Genomic DNA, 16244 nt, shown 5'->3' on the forward strand with positions numbered 1-16244 from the left:
GTAGTTTGTAAATACAGCTGTAAATGCTGTATTTTTAACAAACAAATTTATAATGTACTTAATTGTATTTTCATACTTTGTTAAAGACAAATTTTCCATTACGAATTGCTTTATTTACAAACCAGTTATTTAGGAGTAGACAATAGTGTGTAAGGTAATTTGGAATGAGTATGTAAATGGTTAATAACCGTATTATTCAGGCATACAGTAATAGCCCCTTTGCATATGAATAAATGCTTTATTAACAAAACTTAATGCAGTGTTGTGACCTAATCTAAAGTGAGAACTATTTATGCTTTGTAAATCCCTTATAAATGACAATTAAAGGCTATTTAATGGCAAGCAAACTATCAACTTGCCACTGATTTCCTAAAACAAATGTCAAATATTTAGGATAATCCCACCCAGTTCCTTGATCAGAAGGTGAATTCTCCTTTCTTCACAAGCAATGGATTGGATGAACTCAATATTTGCTCTTTATGAGGATGAGGACAAGTTATAAAGGAATTGGTTGAACTTGTGAACTAAGATAAGTGACACTTTATGAGACTGAGAAATCTTATTGGCCTTATCTGCCTGAGAACTCTTATTGGTCCTATTCCGGAACACAGAAGTAAGCTCTTATCTGTAATTGTTTTAAAACCACCAAATCATTTGCAAATGTGGAAATGACTAGAAATAACAGACTGCAAAAAAGTGGTCAAACTACTACAAACAAGAATGTTTATGATGTTTATGACTAAAGTTAAAATTATAAATGAGAATAAAATACCAGTTTGCTACATCCGTCAGCATAAAAATCTGTTTGTGTGGCTTTAAAAAAAAAATCAATGGATGTAAATGTGACCGAAATGATGAGGTTCCAACGGCTGTGCCTACTCTTAAGTGAAAGAATAAGGTCAATAGCAGTTTCTGGGCTTACACTTTCAGGATACCTGTTCAAGTGCTTATTAAAGCAAATATATCATATCAGCCAATCAGATGTCAGAAACTCAATGCATTCACTTGGCCAATAATCCACTCAGAAGTTAAATATCATTTTTAATTCAATTTAAGATTCACTCCTGGGATTGCAACGACTGATTGGACTTAGATATGTCAAAATTGATGTGCATTAAAGCACCTTCACTAATTTCACAAGCACCCTTAGCAATTTGATTTTGTAACCAGACATGTGCTGATTACTGCCACAAGTGATAGTCCACATAATCACATGTTCAATAAAAGAGAATGTGGTCCAGTTTTACTCAACGTGCTGATTACATGCAGAACTGAGAGTTTGCGATTACAAGTTCAATAAAGAGGATGTGGTCCAATTTTACTGAACACTCTTATTACAACTGAAGTGATAGTTTACAATCACTAGTTCGATAAAGAGGATGTGGTCCAATTTTGCTTAAAATTACCCCAAATTAGGTAAACATCCCTGTAATGTGGCAGAACTGTGTGCAATACTAGCACAGATGTGCATGTTATAGGCTAAACCCGGATTGATCATGTCTTTCTTATCTGATTAACTTACAGTTTCTCAACTATAAACAGTTGTTCAGGAAACTTTAACTCTGATGGCAAACCACTTCAAATAGGCTATGATGCACACTTAATGAAAATTGCCATGCCGTCGTGTTCTCATGTTCAAGGTGACAGTCAAATTTAAAGGGATAGTTTCTCCCAGAAAATTAAAGTAATCAAATGTTTCCTCTCTCGTTTGGTTTCAATTAGTTTGGTTAATAAGCACAAAAGAAGACATTTTGAAGAATGCCGATTACTGGCGCCCATCAACAATGAATGTCAATGAGCAGCAGCAAGCATTTTTCAAAATATTCAATTCAATTCAGCTTTATTTGTAGAGCGCTTTTACAATGCAGATGGTGTCAAAGCAGCTCCACATAAATGGTCATATTGGATCTACTTTTGCGTTCAATACCAGAAAGAAACTCAAATGCGTGTGTCAGGGGTAGTTAATGTGTCGGTGCTCTTTAGGTAAGGGATTCATAAAGATAAACACTGAAATCGTAAGTCCAAGGCACTCGAAAGGTAAGTAAAAAAAAGGTAAAAGCCTTCATTAGTGTAATGAGCACAGCAGTGCTCAACAGTGTTGCCGGAACGCATAGGTGCTGTTTTATAGAATAGCCATGTTAATAAAAGATTTTTTTTAAATTTCACTTAATTTCACTAGTTTATCTTTATGAATCGCTTACCTAAAGAGCACCAACACTTTAACTACCTTGGTCAGTTGGCATTTCTGTGAGGAGTTTGCATGTTCTCCCATGTTGGCGTGAATTTCCTCCGGGTGCTCCGGTTTCCCCGCACATTCCAAAAACAAGCAATATACGTGAATTGGGTAAGCTAAATTGTCTGTAGTGTATGTGTGTGAATGAGTGTTTATGGGTGTTTGTGATCGTTAAAATTATTTGACGAACACAAACATCACTTTTGCATTTCTTTTTCATGCAGTTTTGCTCAAATTTGTTCAAAATCTGGCGTTAAACATTGTGAGTAAGAGATAATGTACATCGAGCTAGTTGCTCTAACAGAATAAAGCTTGACAGAATGACCAATCAGAATCAAGTATTTCAGAGAGCATAGTAATACTGTACAATAGTAAAAGAGTAGATAACTGCACTGAAAAATTGTTGCAAGCAATTTACATGGGCTGAACTCATTTATTCATTCATTCATTTTATTTTTGGCTTAGTCCCTTTATTATCACATTATCCCTTACAACTTATCTAGCATATGCTTCACGCAGCGGATGCCCTTCCAACTGCAACCCATCACTGGGAAACACCTATACACACTTATTCACACACATACACTATGGACAATTTAGCCAATCCAATTCACCTAAACCACATGTTTTTGGGACTTGTGGGGGAAACCGGAGCACCTGGAGGAAACCCACTAGAACAGAGGGAGAACATGCAAACTCCACAAAGAAATGCCAACTGACCCAGCCGAGGCTCGAACCAGCGACCTTCTTGCTGTGAGGCGATTGTGCTACCCACTGTACCACCGTGCAGCCCCATGAGCTAAACTTAACAATTTAAATGTATTAAAGTTCAACTTAATTTGTTTGTTTAAATTCAGCCTATATGAATTGTTTGCAACCATTTACTCTAAAAATGTAGTAAATACGATGAATCATTTTTTTCAGTAATAAAATGTCTTCTGCTTTTTCAGTCAAATGAATGAATGAATGAATGAATGAACAAGTGCCCCAAAATTCAAGATATGCAGGTGAAAATTAAGTTAAAATAAAAAAAAAAATAAAATAAAACTATTAAAATTAGGGTTAAATGTGGAAATTAACAAACTTTAATTGATCAAAATAGAAGTTTTGATCATAAAAGCCTATAAACTTGCAGTAAATTCACATATTTGAAAATAAAGGTAGTAATGAAAAATTTTGCAAAAAGTAAAATAATGTTAATTCTAAGTGAAAGATATTGCAGTTTAATGGAAAAGAATCACCATTAACAGAGGTTTACTGTTCATCCCTATACTTGACGCATGTCCTAACCAGACACAATCCCACAGAAAGCAAAAAAGTATTTCATGATGTGATATAGTGGCTGCCAATGAAAACCCCTGATATTTGATTTAATATACAGATACTGGAAGCAGGATTTTGGACCAATGACATTTCCCTATGAATGGATTACCTAGTGAGGCCTGCATTAGGCACAATATAACACCGTACATTAAAATTAAGGACAAACAGTACTGTATGTGAACAGGGATTCAGAAAGGGTCATGCAGGTTATTATTTCATATATCCATTGAATTCCTTATGATGATAAAATAAATATGCTGAAATGATGAACCCTCGAACATTCAAAAGTTCTTTATCTGCTTGAAAAAGAAAGGTTCATTATTGGCACTGATGTCTAACACTCAACGGCACGGTGGCTCAGTGGTCAGAACTGTCGCTTCACAGCAAGAAGGTTGCTGGTTCAAGTCCCAGCCAGTTAGCATTTCTGTGTGGAGTTTGCATGTTCTCCTCGTGTTGGTGTGAGTTTCCTCTGGGTGCTCTGGTTTCCCCCACAGTCCAAAGATGTGGTACATTTGTATTGGGTAAGCTATATTGGCAGTAGTGTATGTGCGTGAATGAGTGTGTATGGGTGTTTCCCAGTGATGGGTTGCAGCTGGAAGGGCATCCACTGTGTGAAACATATGCCGAAATAGCTGTAGCTCTTTTATGGTATGATGGCAAAAACTTTAATCTTTCGTTCAAAAGTGTAAACTTTCCGTTGACGTGTTATATGTATTAATGCTTTTCTTATTTAGAGTTTTTGCTTTGTTTCTAGACCGACTGTCTAAAAATTCTTACTTCAAGCCTTTAGGCAAGCAAAACACACTGTAAAAACATAACCATTTATTAACAGGTTCCGTATTTTGGGGTTCTAATGGTGCTGTCTGTTTATTCATGGATGTGAATTGCATAATTGGAATTTTATGTCTACTCTGTTGACTTTTGATTTTGAAAAGCTCTAGTTCTAACTCTAGTTTAATTGACTTTTATTGACATTTTAGTAGTTTGAGGCAAGTTATTGTTTAATAAATTATATAAATAGAAATAAGTCTGTAAAATAGCAGAAAAATTAGTTTATTGCCAGGTTTCTGTACCTTAATTTACAGCACAAACACAGACAATATAGCACTTTAACTATGGCTGGGCGGTGAATCAAAAAGTAATCTATATAGTCATTTAGAATTTATAATTGATGTAATTTTTCCAGGTGGATTTTTTTTCATTTTTTTCATACACAATCATAGAGAGTAGATAGTGTGTGTTTCCTTCAGTTATTTTAAAATCAAGTAATGTACCCTACATTCAAAAATCTCTCACTTGTAATATGCGAGCATATTTACTGTACAAAACTTGTCAGTGAACTATGAAGGCATCAAATAAAATAATCGTTCATTAATCATAATTTAGGTAAAATGTTCTATTAATTGAGATTTTGGCCAAATCGCCCAGCCAAATGTCAAGAAAACTCACTTTTTCAACATCAAAAGGTTTTGAGGAAAGATCAAGATCCCATGTTTTTAATCTTTCATCATCACGTCCAACCTTGAGGCAGATGGGCTACAGCAGCAGAGACCCACACCCCCGGTGACACTCCTGATAGCTAAGAACAGGAAACAAAGACTACAATTGGCACAGGCTCAACAAAATTGGGCAATAGAAGATTGGGTAAATGTTGCCTGGTCTGATGATTCTTAATTTCCGCTGCGACATTCAGATGGTAGGGTCGGAATTTGGCAACAACAACATGAAAGAATGGATCCATCCTGCCTTGTTTCAACGGTTCAGGCTACTGGTGGTAGGGGTGTAATGGTGCGGGGGATATTTCTTGGCACACTTTCAGCCCATCAGTACCAACTGAGCAACTTTGGGCCCATTAGAGCATTGTTTCAACGCCACAGCCTACCTGAGTATTGTTGCTGACCATGTGCATCCCTTTATGATCACAGTGTACCATCTTCTGATGGCTACTTCCAGCAAGATAACGCGCCATGTCATAAAGCGTGAATCATCTCAGACTGGTTTCTTAAACATGACAATGAATTTACTGTACTCAAATGACCTCCACAGTCCAAGATCTCAATCCAATAGAGCACCTTTGGGATGTGGTGGAACGAGAGATTCGCATCATGGATGTGCAGCTGACAAATCTGCAGCAACAGCGTAATGCTATCTTGTCAATATAGACCAAAACCTCTGAGGCATATTTCCAGTACCTTGTTGAATCTTTGCCACAAAGGCAGTTCTGAAGGCAAAAGAGAGTCTAACTCGGTACTAGCAAGGTATACCTAGTAAAGTGACTGTTGAGTGTAAACTGCCTCTTTAAAAAAACACTGAAACTGAGCAGCTGCATTGTATATTAATATCTTTCATTCTGCAGCTCGCCCCCGCAGCGGACTCTCGCGTTTCTACATCAACAATGTGGTTTTACTCACTCGCATTATCGTTTACTTTACCTCTCGTTAGCAGAAACCCGATCCAGCGCTACAGCACTTTACGCCATCTAGAGAGGAAACAGAAGTTTATATACCTCCAGCAGAAGACATTTTAGCGCACCAACCCTAAATCACTACAATAACACTGTAGCCATTTAACTGTCAAAATAGCCATCAGAGAGCAAGTACCACCTCAGCAGGGATAACTGCGTGTGCGTGTGAGAGAGAGGATCATTATGCACATTTCCAGTGTGTTGAGAGAGTCTGTCCTATGTATCTTTCATCTTTTTCTTTCCCTCCGTTAAGTTTCCATTTTCTCAAATTTACATCCAAGCAGCACTTATTCTCTTGTTAGTGTTTTTTCCCGCCAGTTTCCGACAAGCTAAACAAACAGAATAAAACATGCGGCCATATAATATCCTTTCTTCTCTGTCCTACAAATTATTTGCAATTCTGCGGCACAAGTTTCGCGATACTCTTAGCAAAAAAGCTTTAAGTGGGTAGCGCAAACTTTTAACACACTCCAGCATGGAAAGGCTTAATGTAACATTATGGTTGCAATGGCCGACCTTGTGACCCTCTTAGATTTAAGCCGAGCTTTAAAAGGTTTAGTCCACTGTCGACGTCGCATCAATGCCATAGGCTGCCCGGAACTCACTCTTTCTCTCTTATATCATCACATCGCAAAAAGAACTGGAAAAAATTGAATCAAAGGATTTACAAAGGAAGTTTAAGTGAGTCTGTCAGAGAGAGAGAGAGAGAGAGAGAGAGAGAGACGGCAGCAAATAAGATCAGGTCACATCAGAAGCTCTCTTCTCAAAGGCCTAAGAAGTGTCCATTTATTATTCAGCCTTGTCCTTCATGTTAATAGAACAAGGCAAATATTGAATTGTAAAAATGGCTGCTGTTTTTCTGGTTTCCATTGACGCCAATGGATTTGGTGATCGTTGGATTCCATTGTGAAAGAAAGAAAGAAAGAAAGAAAGAAAGAAAGAAAGAAAGAAAGAAAGAAAGAAAGAAAACTTTCATATTCCACAATAGAAAAAAACAAAGATACAGATTTGGATGAACAATTTTGTGTAAACAATTCTAAGTGCTACACTTTCGGTAATTGATCTAGTGGTGTTATGTCCAAAGGCAATGAAGAAGAAGCATAAGCTATACTTTATTAATAATATTAATATTTAAGGGCCCACAAAAAAGATCCCAAAATTTGTGAAACATATGATGCAATACTAGCAATATTAGAAAACAGAGAATCCAAAACTAAATATATATATATATATATATATATATATATATATATATATATATATATATATATATATATATATATATATATATATATATATATTTATATATATATATATATATATATATGCATAATATACGCTCACTGGCCACTTTATTAGGTAAACGTCCAACTGCTCGTTAACGCAGATTTATAATCAGCCAGTCACAAGGCCAATCACGGGCTGGTCTGAGAATTTCAGAAACTGCTCATCTACTGGGGTTTTCACACACAACCATCTCTAGGGTTTACAGAGAATGGTCTGAACAAAATAGAAAATATCCAGTGAGCGGCAGTTCTGTGGGCGCAAATGCTATGTTGATGTCAGAGGTCAAAGGAGAATGGCCAGACTGGTTTGAGCTGACAAAAAAACAACAGTTACTCAAATAACCACTCGTTACAACCGAGGTTTGCAAAAGAGCTTCTATGAATGCACAACATGTTCAACCTTGAGGTGGATGTCAGCTAAGAACAGGAAACTGAGATTACAATTCACACAGGATCACCAAAACTGGACAATAAAATATTGGAAATACAATGCCTGGTCTGATGAGTCTTAATTTCTGCTGCAACATTCTGATGGTAGTGTCATAATTTGGTGTCAACAGCATGAAAACATGGATCCATCCAGCCTTGTATCAAAGGTTTAGGCTGATGGTGGTGCTGTAATGGTGTGGGGGATATTTCTTGGCACACTTTGGTCCCATTAGAGCATTGTTTCAAAGCCACAGCCTACCTGATAGACATGGTATTGTTGCTGACCATGTCTATCCCTTTATGACCACAGTGTACCATCTTCTGATGGCTACTTCCTGCAGGATAATATACCATGTCATAAAGAAATTCACTGTTCTCAAATGGCCTCCGCAGTCACCATATCTCAATTCAATATAGCACCTTCGGGATGTATTGGAATGGGAGATTTGCATCATGGATGTGCAGCCAACAAATCTGCAGCAACTGTGTGAAGCCATCATGTCAATATGGATCAAAATCTCTGAGGATTATTTCCAGTACCTTGTTGAATCTATGCCATAAAGGATTAAGGCAGTTCTGAAAGCAAAAGAGGGTCCAACGAAGAAATAGTAAGGTGTATCTAATTAAGTGGCCGATGAATTATCTAATATAACATGTATGAACAGCTGTATCTGTCCAGCATGTTGCTCAAACTACAACTGGAGGATGAGTGAATTATTTTTGTGTGAACTAGTCCTTTTAAGACCGGCAAATAATTCCTGATTCTGAGTTAAATCTGAAAGTAGCTTCGTCTTGTCTACCCCCTTTTTTCCACTTCACAATTTCTCTCCTAATCTCCGTCTCAGGTAATAGCTTCCTCATTCGCTGTCAGTTTCTCCATCATTTCAGTCTTAGTATCAATCTTGTGCCCTTGCTCTTGCGTCCACACTCCCCTCATCATCATCTCAGAGAACACAGCAGCAGACATCTTTTTTTTTGGGCTGTGCCAAAACAAATGAGCCGGGAATGTTTGACCTTTTAGCAGTGCACATCCTGAACATGATATGTGAGTGTCAGAGAGAGAGAGAAGCACGAAATAGAGAGACTGCGAGTAAAACGAGGGAGGTGTTGGAGGAAGAAATTGAGAAAGAGATACAGGGGAGAAAAAGAGAGAAAGTCAGGAGGATGAAACAAGCAGAGACGGAGAAACAGAGAGAGAGGAAATCTCAAGTCCTTGTTTGTCCGGTGTGCCAAGGATATCTGTATTGATCCAGCAGGGTGTCAATCACAGCACTCAATAGACTATTTATGTACAGAGACCTTTAGCTTTGAAATAACAGCGGAGCTAAGAAGATGAGGGTGAGCAGATCGGCCCGCCGCGTAAGAAAACATCTTTAAAAGTGAGCGCGTGACCTCGGCGGCCTTCTCTTACTACCACGAGACGTTTCTCAGGCCCTTCCGATTCTTTGATTCACAATACCATCCCATAAACAGGAGCTACTTGAAATGCACTACTAGTATGATTCTTTATTCATTCATTCATTTTCTTTTGGCTTAGTCCCTTTATTCATCCACAGCGGAACGAATCGCCAACTTATCCACAAACGTTTTACACAGCGGATGCCTTTCCAGCTGCAACCCAGTACTGGGAAACATCCATACACTCTTATTCACACACATACACTAAGGCCAATTTAGTTTATTCAATACCGGAGCACCCAGTGGAAACCCACAACTAACACGGGGAGAACATGCAAACTCCACACAGAAATGCCAAATGTGGGACTCGAACCAGCAACCTTCTTGCTGTGAGGCTACAGTGCTAACCACTAAGCCACCCATGATTCTTTATAGATTATTTTATTTAGTTAAATTAGCAAAGGTTCACTTGATGAAGATTAAAGTACACCATCTAAAGACTCCAAATCAACAATTGTGATTTTTTTAATAAATATGTGTATATGCAGAAGTGTGCGCACATCTAAAAATCTCAAAGGCTCGATCAAAAATAAAGTAGCAAAAGATCAAAAGAAAGTCGACACATCGCCACTTTAGCTCTCAAAAAGTCCTGTAATATCGCATTCTGTTATATTAAAGGACTTTTTGAGAGCTAAAGTGGCAGTGTGCCGATTTTCTTTTGATCTTTTGCTTATATGCAGCCTGACCTCACAAGGAAACGTAACTATTTTACGTTTTGTTAGTTTAGTGGTTAATTCATACAAATTTGTACAAGTTCAGTCATACGATTTTAAAAAGGAGGTGTGGCACCTATCCCCGCCCCTAAACCCAACCATTGGGGGATGAGCAAATCATATCAAATTGTACGACATAGTACGAATGAGCCACTAAATCAAAAAGTTACGAGTTGCCGGTGAGATTGGGTTGGTATGTGTATGATTTATCAGAGGTTCAGACCAGGCAACATTTTTCAAATCTTCTAATGTTCAATTTTGGTGAGCCTGTGCGAATGGTAGCCTTAGTTTCCTCTTAACTGACAGCAGTGGCACCTGGTGTGGTCTTCTGCTGTTGTAGCCCAGCCGCCTCAAGGTTGGACGTGTTGTCCATTCAGAGATGCTCTTCTGCATACCTCAGTAGTAAGGGGTGGTTATTTGGGTTATTGTTGCCTTCTATCAGCTCAAAATAGTCTGGTTATTCTCTTCTTTTTTTTTATTTAAAGATTTATTTTTGGCTTTTTCGCCTTCATTAGATAGGACAGTAATGAGAAGGGAAATGAAGTTGGAGAGAAAGAGGGGGGTAGGTTGGGGAAATGTCCTCAAGATTATTTTATGTTTATCCGTGTGACTTTACAGTCAGTTTCTTTTGACCGCTCTCTGTCTTTTTAAAGAATATCACAACAACGAACGCAGCAAGTATAAAAGCCTCGTCTGTTTTGCGAGGTGCGACCGCACATCCAGCAGAGGTGTGCGATGCGGCGCCAGGCGAAAGTATAAATCCAGCTTAAGTCGATCTCTCTCTCTATATTTTGTATTACTATATTTATACCACAGAAACCTGATAGTGTTTGCTTTACTCGCGCTTATTCAGGGTTAATTATTGTGAATTCTTGGTTGCAACAGAAACAATACTGGGAAATCTCTGTAATTTAATTGATTGTAAGTCAAAACTACTTATAATGCTCATTTGAACTTAAAAAAAAAATTAAAACAAACACTTTTTTTTACAGTGCATTAAATAAACAACACACTTTTTTAGCACTAACCACACAAAGAAAAATCAAAGCCTTGGCGACTGTAACCATGACGACGTCCGAGCGCCACCTTGACTGCTCAAACGATTGTGCTAAAAGTTATTGCATTTGGGGCCTTTACTACATTTAGGCCCAAAAGCTATTACACGCAGGGCCTTTATCACATTTAGCTCGTTTAGTGTTCAAGACATGGTTATGGCCTTGTCTAACATCACGACTCGGCGGCTCTCAACCCCACCGCACTGTCTGGCCTTAAATCTACAGCTCTCTCCGAAAGTAAATAGGTCATTCAGATGTTCCGCTGACAAATGCCTCGCTGAAAACTCCCATCCAGCTGTGATGCCACCCAGACCTCTCTTATCTAATGGGACCATCTGTCTTGTGTCGATGATGTCACTTCCTGGAGTCTGGCTGAGGCAGGCGAGAGTTGATAGATAGTTGGCTTGATAGAGAGAGACAGATAAAGATAGGCAGGGATGGGGAGAGAGATGGGCAGATTATATATTTCACACATAAACCTCAAAGCCCACCGTATACAGAAGCATTCGGTTTCAGCCTTTTGCATGGTTTAAAGTGCAAAAAATATATATAATTGCATACTCGACTGGATGTAAATTGCACAGCACATTTAGAAAAAAAGAAAGAAAGAAAAAATGCTTGTTGATGTGGCCAAACAGAGCATTTCTAAGCCATAGGAAAACCCCTAAGACTAAGTCTGTTTTTCAAAGATCCTCGTTGGAAACTAAAAACAACACGGCTGAGTGAAAGAATTCTCACTGCAGTCATTTTTTTCTTGATATATTCTTACTCCACAGGCACCAGTGGCATGGTGATAAGTGTACCGTTCACTCTTATTCTTTTCCAAAGGCGAAATGCTCGACTTGTCAGACTACAAATGGTTCGAATTTCTATTTATCAAGCTCAGCCATTGACCAAATGACACGCCTACAATTTAAGGGTATTTGAAAGGAATGGAAATGTCTTTTCTCCATCATAGGCATGAATTACAGACACTTTGAGAGCAATAACCGAGGGTCAAGGCGACACATCTGCACAGCACTGTGTCTGAGAGGGTTCTGTGAGCTGGTGACAATGATCCATGCTTTCATTTTTTTTACCAACACAGCTGTAGTAGTCTTAGCATGTGGATACATATAAAACAGCTCTGTCAGGTTCTTAAATCTGATTGGCTGACAGCCATGCAATATTATGCAAATAACAGCACTCGTCCAGCCTCTTAACCTTTCGGTCTTGTGTATTACTTCGCCCACATACAGCAACAATCAGAGGACACTCTACAGTTTGACAAATATTACTACTGTTGGAAAACATAATGTACTTTTAAGGCTTTTTTTAGTCAAGAATGTAGTTGCTTAGATTGTAACTATGCAGTTTATTTATAAGGATAGTGCTTATTTTTAATTATTTATAATTTCAGGGCATCAGATTCAGTGTATCGGCCGCCATCAGTGGTTTGCGTTCCACCACAAGATGGCAACAGAGACTGCATAATAAGTCCTTGGGGGAGAAAACCAGCATTTTCTCGGCATAAATTTCAAACTACAGCAGAACAAATCATTATAAATCAGGTAAGTGACATTTAAAAAAATAAATAAATAAATAAACAGGGGGCTAATAATTCTGACTTTAACTGTATGTATATATACAGTTGAAGTCAGAATTATTAGCCCCCTGTTTATTTTTTATCTCGATTTCTGTTAAATGAAAAGAAGATTTTTTTTGTCATGTTTTTGTGATTTTGAATGTCATTTCTTACTGACATGCACAGATGAATTGTTCACCACAAAAAAAAAAAAAAAAAAGTGAGCTAACAAAATCATATGCTTAGTTTTGATTTCTTAGGGACTTTAAGTTTTTACACAATCTTCTATAAATCGCACATCATGAAAATCATATACTATATACAGATATGTATGAGAGAGAGAATGACAGAGACGTAAAAGCTTTACATCCTGTGACTAATCAAAATGTCACTTTAGAATGGAGTAATTGTGACAGAGAGTGTGACATATGCACATGTGAGTCAGTCACATGCAGTGTGTGCCGCTGGCTGTGAACAGAACATCTCATACTTTTACTAATAAGAATTCCTTTTGATACTGTTGAAAAGAGCAGCGCCACTTGTCACCAGCAGATGTTGTGTTTTGCATTCTCAAAAGAACAGTTCACTCAAAATGAAAATTCTGTCATCATTTGCTCAAACCTGAATGACTTTCTTTCTTCTGCAGAGCACACACACACACACACATACAAAAAAAGATATTTTGAAGAATGTTGGTAACCAAACACTGAATTCCATTTTAAGGACAAATAAAAGCACTAAGACATTTCTGAAAAATGTCTTCCATGTTCCACTACAGAACAAGACATATCAAGTCATACGGTTTTGGACTGACATACAGGCAAGTCAATTTTGACAGCATTTTCATCTCTGGGAGAACGATTCCTTAAACTAGCATCAACAGTAAGACTTAGTAAAACAGTAAAACAGTCTAACAGTTGTTTTGTGATACTAACCTACTAATGCTATTGGTTCATTAGCCAACAGCAAATCAGCACTAACAAGTAACAAAAAAGTGCATTAGTTAGCAACAACCAGCTAAATATAAAACAAATTAGTCTATCATTTGAAAATTCTAATATTTCCAAGATGAGCAAAATAATCTTGTCAAAACGAAAAACGAGATTATTTTGCATACCCCATTGGCTGATTATTTTGCTTGTTTTAGGACTTACTTGCTTACATTTGGCATGGTATTTCTTAATAACCTAAATTGGCTGAAGTGTATGGTTGTGGATGAGTGTGTATGGGTGTTTCCCAGTATTGGGTTGCAGAAGGAAAGGCATCTGCTGTGTAAAACATATGCAGGATAAGTTGGCGGTTCATTCTACTGTGGTGCCCCCTGATGAAAGAGACTAAGCCGAAGGAAAATGAATGAATGTTCCATTAGTACAGTTAGACTCCAGTCTAACATAGAGTGTTGCTAAAGTGTTGTTTCATTTGTGCAAATGAACTGATCTACACTGTGAATAAATATACTTGTTAATTAACAGTTTTTGTATTTTGTGTTTTCCATTTATTTACGGTTGTCAATTGCGTTATGGAAAATTAAAAAATTCTATTAAAAAAGTGACTTTTATTCACATCATAGTAGTTTGAAATAATATAATCTATAATAATTATTATAAACAGAAATGAGTCAGTAAAATAAAAGAAAATACACTGGCAGTTTATTACAAAGTTTTCATATCGTAAAATTCTACACCGACCCAGATAATATATCACTTTAAACAATCAAAAATGTTAATAACAGTCCCTTTTTTTAACTTTTCAATATTAAAAGTTGCAAGAAGAAATATCAAGGTGAATAAAAAGGCTTTATTTTCCCATCTTAGTCCACACTTTTGAAACAAACAGTAAATAAATATCCTGTGACCGAAGACCATAGTTGAGGACAGGCGTTTTACAAATATAATTAATTACCTAGCATATGTTTTATGCAGCGGATGCCCTTCCAGCTTAAACAAACAAACAAATAAATAAATAAATAAATACATACATTCATACATACATACATACATACAAACATACATACATAGATACAGTACATACATACATACATACAGTACATACATACATACATAAATACATACATACATACATACATACATACATACATACATACATACATACATACATACATACATACATACATAAATAAATAAATAAATAAATAAATGGATCACAATATATGGAAAACCTCTAATTTACATATATTCTTTACAGTGTATGAAATAATCCAATGTACAAAATATTCAAATATTCATATTGCAATATATTTTTGTAAGGAAAATATGAAACATTAAAATGTTTCCCAATATCATGCAGCCTACAAAAAGAGCTAAAAATACTTTAAAGGAATCAACAAACAGACCCTTAAACTAACAAGGCCTGCATTTCCAAGAGCACATTAAACATATTAAGCAAATCCTAGAAACCAGAGGCACCAATTACCTTTTACGATACATTTAGGAAACACAGCCCAGTGCGCTATTAGCATTAACCAGCGCCGGTTTACCATTTACCACCATAAACCATTTCAGACTAACACAAAATGCTGGTGTCAGCTGCTCTTTATGACGGAGGATATGAGTCAATTGAGCTTGACTAGTGTAAGTTCTTGATGCGAGTATGCTGTGATTGGACATGGAGGCCTCAGACAGAGAATGACTGGCTAGTCCATGGGTGTGTCTATATATATATGCACAACTGTGTATGTGTGTGTGTGTGTGACTCACTCTGGGCTAATCAGAGTTTTATCTGTCTCTCCCACTGCCAGCTGCTCCAATCTGCTCTGCAGCCTGCCGATTATAAAATTGTAAAAATGTGAAACATACACTCACATTAACAAATGTCACGAGGAGCTCAAAACGGAGAGAAAGAAAATAAATAAATAAATCGTGTTTTTCTCCGAAGTCGAGAAATGGGGGGATGGAGGGAGGGAAGCCTTTGTCTGCTGACATTTCCTTCTCAGGAAGCAAATTGAAATGGAAGAATTTTAATTTTGTGTGATTTCAATAAGCGTGCATCAGAATTGTAATTAATACACACTGCTGTGCTCCCCAGGGGCTTTCGGCGCTGACACTGGCTTAGCAAGCAGGGGATGAAATTCCATTTGGTAGTGCAAAGATTATTGTTATGAGAGCCCAACACTCTTTTATTTCCATCTCCTCTCCTTCCTTTTCTCCGTTTCGCTCTCCTCCTCGTTTCCTGTTATTCATAGGCACTCTAGATCTCCGCTGACGACTCATGACCCACATACACAGGACTTTGCTTTGAATCAGAGAAACAAAAGAGCATAAATGCTGCGCACAGTTATTAAAAAGTTAAAATGTCCAGATACTGTAGGCTATATGAAAGGAATAAAGAGATATACCCCTGCAAAAGCCATGTCCCAAAAAGCCATTTTAATGCATTTGATCATTGCTAAAATCATTGGGCCCTATCATACACTCAGCGCAATAAGGTGCAAGACGTATATGGCGTGATTTGTTGCTATTTTCAGACCAGCGCAACTGTGATTTTTACGTTTTGCGCCACGTTGGATAAATAGCAAATCCATCTGCGATACTTTTTGGACTCATGGGTGTGCTGGTCTAAAAAGGAGGTGTGTTAAGGCGCAGCATTGTTGGTTTACAAAAAAATATTAATAATCAAACAAACAAATATCCAGTTGCACTACTACACTTGATTTTGGTTTTAATGTTAAAAAAAGAAGAAAACATGTTAAATGAGAATTT

At 37.3% G+C, this 16244-nt stretch overlaps 1 long non-coding RNA gene across 20 annotated transcripts in view; it reads right to left on the reverse strand.

Moving 5' to 3' along the window:
• LOC137495912 (uncharacterized) overlaps window positions 1-16244 on the reverse strand; it is a 453250-nt gene that overhangs the window by 427539 nt on the left and 9467 nt on the right. The window contains exons 5-6 of one of the 20 annotated variants that reach the window (XR_012407565.1): window positions 5989-6035; window positions 5006-5135 (exon numbers count right to left, since the gene is read on the reverse strand). The exons of 17 other annotated variants lie outside the window; for them this stretch is intronic. This is a non-coding gene — a long non-coding RNA (uncharacterized lncRNA). Of the gene's footprint in view, window positions 1-5005; window positions 5136-5988; window positions 6036-14153; window positions 15778-16244 lie in introns of those variants that run through there. 2 more of the 20 variants (XR_012407563.1, XR_012407562.1) reach the window with 2 other exon arrangements.

Source organism: Danio rerio, chromosome 6 (assembly GCF_049306965.1).
Source record: "Danio rerio strain Tuebingen ecotype United States chromosome 6, GRCz12tu, whole genome shotgun sequence".
NCBI classification, from domain to species: Eukaryota; Metazoa; Chordata; class Actinopteri; order Cypriniformes; family Danionidae; genus Danio; species Danio rerio.